Genomic DNA, 6,561 nt, shown 5'->3' on the forward strand with positions numbered 1-6,561 from the left:
GAGGGAAGGGAGATCCACGCGGTTCCAGCTGCGGGCGGAATCGTTCTTGGGGCGGGAGGGCTTGTGAAGGGAACCGAGATTAAGAGTGAAGTTGATAAGAGAGTGATCGGACCAGGTACAGGGAAGGATGCTAGGGGGAGAAACAATATCTTGAGATGACCATACTTGGTCCAGGGTATGGCCAAGAATATGGGTGGGAGCAGAAACATGGGACTGAAGATTAAGGCACAGGAGGGTGGCCGTAAAGTCCTTGGACGCCAAGTCCTCCCTGGGATCGTCGGGCCAATAATTGAAATCTCCCAGCAGCAGGACCGAGGAGTTATTAACTACCAAAGTAGCAAGAAGCTCCTGCAGGGAGGCCACAAACAGAGGCATGTTCAGGGGGGGGGCGATACACAAGGACCACTGTCAGAGGAGAGGGAAGGTTAGTAGAACGGGCAACCAAAAAATCCACTCCAGCTATGGAAGGTTGGGAGAGAAGCTGGAATTGGAGGCTAGCCCGAACAATCATGGCTACACCCCCTCCGGTCCTGCCGTCAGGGCGATCAGCCCGGAGGGCATAGTAGGAGTCGGGGAGGATGGCCAGGATATCAGGGAGTGAAGCCTCAGAGAACCAGGTTTCTGTTAAAAACAGAAAATCAGGGGAATCTGAGGTAAGGAGATGGAATAATTGCAGTTGGTGCTTGCCTGCAGAGCGAGTATTGAGAAGGCAGGCAGAGGCGATGTGAGAAGGAGGTGGTGTAATGATAGGGTGCGTAGAATCCAGGGAGGACAGGGAGAGGGTAGGCCTCGACGAAGAGGGCCGGCTAGGATGGGAAGAGTAAATACCCAAAGAAGTGAGGTGCTGCGTGAGGGAGTGGTCTAGGGGCACATCAGCAGAGCAAGAAAGTAATTGCGCTGATGTGTATACCTGTGGGGGGGCAGGGTCTGTGGCCCCAGGTCCCGGCCCGCCGCGGACGGGCGCAGACGGGCTTAACTTAGGCGCAACTTCGGCGCGCCTTCGTCGCGCCCGCTGCGCTCGTCCGCTGCGCGGCCGGCATTGAACTGCCATAAAGTAGGCCACCGGATATTGTGGGGGCGTGGCGGGGGGGGAGGGACAGAGGAGCTGGCCCGCCAACCACCGAGCAGCCCAAGATGAAGTCCACGCCCGTCCCCGCCCCAGTGACCTGCCCGTCAGAGGGGGGAGGGAACGATCAGCGTGGGTGCTCCGACGGCGGGAGCCCAGGTGAAGAAGTGGCGGCAAGGGGTGTGCGAGGTCTGTAGCGCGGCCCCAGGCAAGAAGAAGTAAGTCTTTAAAAGCAGTCTTAAGTTTTAAAAAGCACAGAGTTGCGCCACACCAGGTAGCGTTGTTGCTCCCGGCAGAGCCTCGGGAGATCTGGACGTCCGTTAGAGCTAGGGCGGGACTCACCGAGTCCGAAGTAAATTGCCAGGGGGGGAGGGTCAGAGGAGCTGGCCCGCCAACCACCGAGCAGCCCAAGATGAAGTCCACACCCGTCCCCGCCCCAGTGACCTGCCCTTCAGAGGGGGGAGGGAACGATCAGAGTGGGTGCTCCGACGGCGGGAGCCCAGGTGAAGAAGTGGCGGCAAGGGGTGCGCGAGGTCTGTAGCGCGGCCCCAGGCAAGAAGAAGTAAGTCTTTAAACTGCTGTCAATATATCTTTCTAGATTGAGTTGTATTAAGAGAAAATGTATATACATATATATTCACTGAAAAACCATAGGTTTCAGGTCATATATAGTTAGGAATTAGCATTTAAAAAACCCTTGAAATTGCTCCTATATAGTTAGTTGTACTAACTATATTTCGCGCACCCGCAATCCACTGCTGATGATGTCACATATTACATCATTCATGACATGGTCAGTGACATCACTGATGACATCACTGATGACATCTCAAATGACATCACTGATGACATCACTGATTACATCATCCAGTGACTGTGTGTTTCTGTAAAGTTTAAATATGTTTTACATATTGAAGAATGAGTGGATGTATAAGTGTCTGGATGAAAGATTTAGTAGGTACATGACTGAATGTATGAGTGAGTGATTAAATGTGTCTTACTGAATGCATGGGTTAGTGACTAAACTGTCTGAATGTGTGCATCAGTATGTCTGTTGTTGTGTAAGCTACTGCATGTGTTGATCAGTAGCTATATGAGTGGCTATATGTGTTATTGATTGGTTGCCCGAGTATTTGTATGGAAGACTGAGTGTGTGTGTGGGTAGCTGGCATATATAAATGACTATACATAAGAGCCACTGATTGTGCGAGTGGCTGCATGGATCATTGTGTACTTGTATCAGTAATTGTATAACAAAGTAAGTATGTGTTAGTATATGTTTGAATAAGTAAGGTGTTGTGTGTATAACTGTTTAGTTGAGGAAATGAAAGTGTGATTGATTCTTTGCATGACTGACTAGATGTGTGAGTAACTCCATGGATGAGTGGCAGAGTGTCTGTATAGGTGTTCGAGTGCAGATGATAGTGTTGTATTGATGAGTGACTGTATATAAGAGTGATTCTATGGGTAAATGATTGGATGTGTGTATAAACCTAGCAATCAGTGTGTGCGTATGTAGTAACTGGTATTGGTGTGTCAATGGTTTCAAGAATGGTAGTCTGTGTTCAACACTGGGTGTATCAAAGGTTATATTAGAGTGTGAAGAGGTGCATCGTATTATCATATGAATGATATCATCAGTGATGTGATCAGTGGTCAATTGAGATGTTATCAGTGATGTCATCAGTGATGTCATTTGAGATGTCATCAGTGATGTCATCAGTAATGTCACTGACCATGTCATGAATGATGTAATATGTGACATCATCAGCAGTGGATTGCGGGTGCGCTAAATATAGTTAGTACAACTAACTATATAGGAGCAATTTCAATGGTTTATTAATTGCTAATTCCTAACTATATATGACGTGAAACCTATGTTTTTTTCAGTGAATTTGCATGGTTTTTTAAATGCTAATACCTAACTATATATGACCTGAATCCTATGGTTTTCTCAGTGAATTTGCAAGGTTTTTTAAATGCTAATTCCTAACTATATATGAACTGAAACCTATGTTTTTTTAAGTGAATTTGCAAGGTTTTTTAAATGCTAATACCTAACTATATATGACCTGAAACCTATGGTTTTTTCAGTGAATTTGCAAGTTTTTTTAAATGCTAATACCTAACTATGTAAGGCCTGAAACCTATGGTTTTTTCAGTGAATATATATATACATTTAATATAATATATATATAATTTTTATTTTCAAGTTATTTTTTATATGATTACAGGGTCCGCGCATGGTAAGCACACCATAAACGCTCTGAGCTCTTACCCTGACAAATTTTTAAAATTTCTAAAACATAATATCTACGTTTTAACGTAGATTTTAAAGGTAAACAATATCTGCTTTAATGTAGAAAATGTTTTTTTAAAACTTTTAACAACAGTATATTACTTTTTGAAGTAGTAACAAATCTCGCGAGGGTACGTCGCACAGGCACGCAACGTAAGAGCTCCGTCCGCGCACTGTGAAAGCTTCATGCTCTTACCCCTAAAAGTTTTATAAACTTTAAATCGTTATATCTACGTATTCATTGCACAATGTAAAGGTACACATTATCTGGGATAATAAAGAACATGTTAATTTAAACTTTTAAAGACCAAATATAACTTTATTTAAGCAATTATAAATCTCGCGAGGGTGCGTACTACGTAAGCGCATCGTAAGATGACATAAGCGCTCCGTAAATAATACGTAAACGCACCGTAAGCTTATGTAAGCGCTCCGTAAACGCTCCGTAAGCTTACGTCCAACCATGTGACCTCATAACAAAAGATTTTATTGGTTTATAATACTTCCTACTCCAATTCTTCAAATACCCCTCCCATCTTTATCTTTCTTCTTTGGCTTTCGAGGAAGAAACACCTTTTTTCATCAGCACTTTGCTCCTGAAAAATCTATTGAAATGTCTAAACAGCAGGAACATGAGCATTCAGAACATGAGGAACCTGAGCATTCAGAACATGAGGAACCTGAGCATTCTGAACATGAGGAACCTGAGCATTCTGAACACCAGGAACTTGAGGATTCTTCTAGTTCATCTTCAGAAGAGTTTGTTCCTGAAACCCCTAGATGACCGAAAGAGTCCATAGTTTAGAAATGTTTTAAATTCCCAGAAGGACAGAAAAAGGTAAATGCGCCTTTTGTCACATGCAAAATCTGTGACACAGTACTTTCCAGAGGGGATCCACGGAAGACGTACAGCTTTGGAACTTTTAGCATGGAACGCCATGTCAAGAATATACACCCAAACAATTGGAGTAAAGCTGTAATGAAAAGATCAGAGGAGGAGCAGGGCTCTGCTCCGAGCACTTCTTCTCAACCATCAGCACCACCAATGCAAGCATCAATGGTTGCAAATATCCAACCAGAACTTAAGAATTTGATGATGCAATGCATTCGTTGCCAGAAACTAATAGCCTTTGGACAAGAGTCCATTCAAGTTACCTTGCAAAAAAACAGGAAGCACCGGTGCACCCCATAATTTTTTTCTTTATTTTTCATAGTTTGTTCCGGTTCAACAATTATCTGCCTTAAAAAGTTTATTTTTTACATCGTTTTTCAAGCAAAAAAAAAAACAAAAAAAATCAGTTCTTTTTAGAACTACCTCTACTGGTTATAGAAAGAACTAAATTTCTATGTTTGTATGTAAAAGTTTGTCATAGTGAATGTCAAAGTGCAAAACTATAAGGATGTGGTACAGAATAAACCTATAAGGTGTTTACCTATATTATACTGTACTACTTCCAAAGCACTGAAATGTAACATATGTATATAAATATGTTACAACTCAATGGGCCGGATGTACGTAATCTCGATTTACCTACTCATAAATACAGAGGGCCCGATGTAGGTAATCTCAGATTACCACTTCTTAAATACCGAATCATACCGATTCGGTATTTAAGAACTGGCAATGGGGATGTAGGTATTTTTACCAAATTAATTACCGATTCGGTAAAATTTGGTAATTACCGATTCCATAATTACTGAATCTGTATTTGCTATTGATTCCTATGGGCCTTGAAGCCCATAGGAATCAATGGCAAATACCGATTCGGTAATTACCGAATCGGTAAATACCGAATCCTGCCAGGGGGAACAGGGTGTCACTTTGACACCCTGTAGCACCCCTGTTTTTGGCTTGTGTGCAATGTGACACACATACATGCCCTTAGGGCATGTATGTATGTCACATGGCACAGGTGTACATGCACAGATGTGCATGTACACAAGAATTCCTTATTTACCACCCAATTGTATTGAGTGGTAAATAACAAATTCTTAGACGCCTCTAGCACTGTCAACAGTGCTACCTACATTAGAATTTACAGATTTGGTATTTTTACAGAGTCTGTATTTACAGATTCGGTAATTTTACCGATTCGGTAAATACAGAATTGGTAAAAATACCAAATCTGTAAATAAATGCCTCCTACATAGGAAAAGGCATTTACCGGTCGGTAACGGCCAAATTCAGTCGTTACCGACCGGTAAATGCCTACTTACATCGCTTCCCAAATCATACCACTTCAATATTTAACAGTAGGTAAATGGGATGTATGTAATTTCTCTTTTGAAATTACCGAATCTGTATAATTGAGTCATTTTACCGAATCAGTATTTACCGATTCGGTAATTGCCATTGATTCCTATGGGCCTTGAGGCTAATAGGAATCAATGGCAATTACCGAATCAGTAAATACCGATTCGGTAAAATTACCGAATTGTCAAGGGGGACAGGTTGTCACTTTGACAGCCTGTTGCACCCCTGATTCTGACTTGTGTGCCATGTCACACACATACATGGTCTTACGACATGTATGAGTGCCACATGGCACAAATGTACATGCACAGATGTGCATGTACACAGGAATTCATTATTTACCCCCGAAAGTTTTATCGTTATATCTACATATTCATTGTACAATATAAAAGTATCCATTATCTGGGATAATAAAGAACATGTTTATTTTAAACTTTTAAACAACATATATAACTTTATTTAAGCAACTTTCAAACAACATATATAACTTTATTTAAGCAACTTTTAAACAACATACATAACTTTATTTAAGCAATTACAAATCTCGCAAGGGTGCGTACCAAACAGTTCTTTTAACAGCTACCTCTACCAGTTAAAAAAAGAACTACATTTCTATGTTTGTATGTAAAAGTTTGTCATACTGAATGTCAAAGTGCAAAACTATAAGGATGTGGTACAGCATAAACCTATAAGGTGTTTACCTATAGTATACTGTACTACTTCCAAAGCACTGAAATGTAACATATGTATATAAATATGTTACAACTCAATAGGCCAGATGTACGTAATCTCGATTTACCTACTCAAAAATACCAAATCATACCACTTCAATATTTAAGAGTAGGTAATTCGGATGTAGGTAATTTCTCTTTTGAAATTACCGAATCTGTATAATTCAGTCATTTTACCGAATCGGTATTTACCGATTTGGTAATTGCCATT

Source organism: Lissotriton vulgaris, chromosome 10 (genome assembly GCF_964263255.1).
Source record: "Lissotriton vulgaris chromosome 10, aLisVul1.2, whole genome shotgun sequence".
Taxonomy (NCBI): domain Eukaryota; kingdom Metazoa; phylum Chordata; class Amphibia; order Caudata; family Salamandridae; genus Lissotriton; species Lissotriton vulgaris.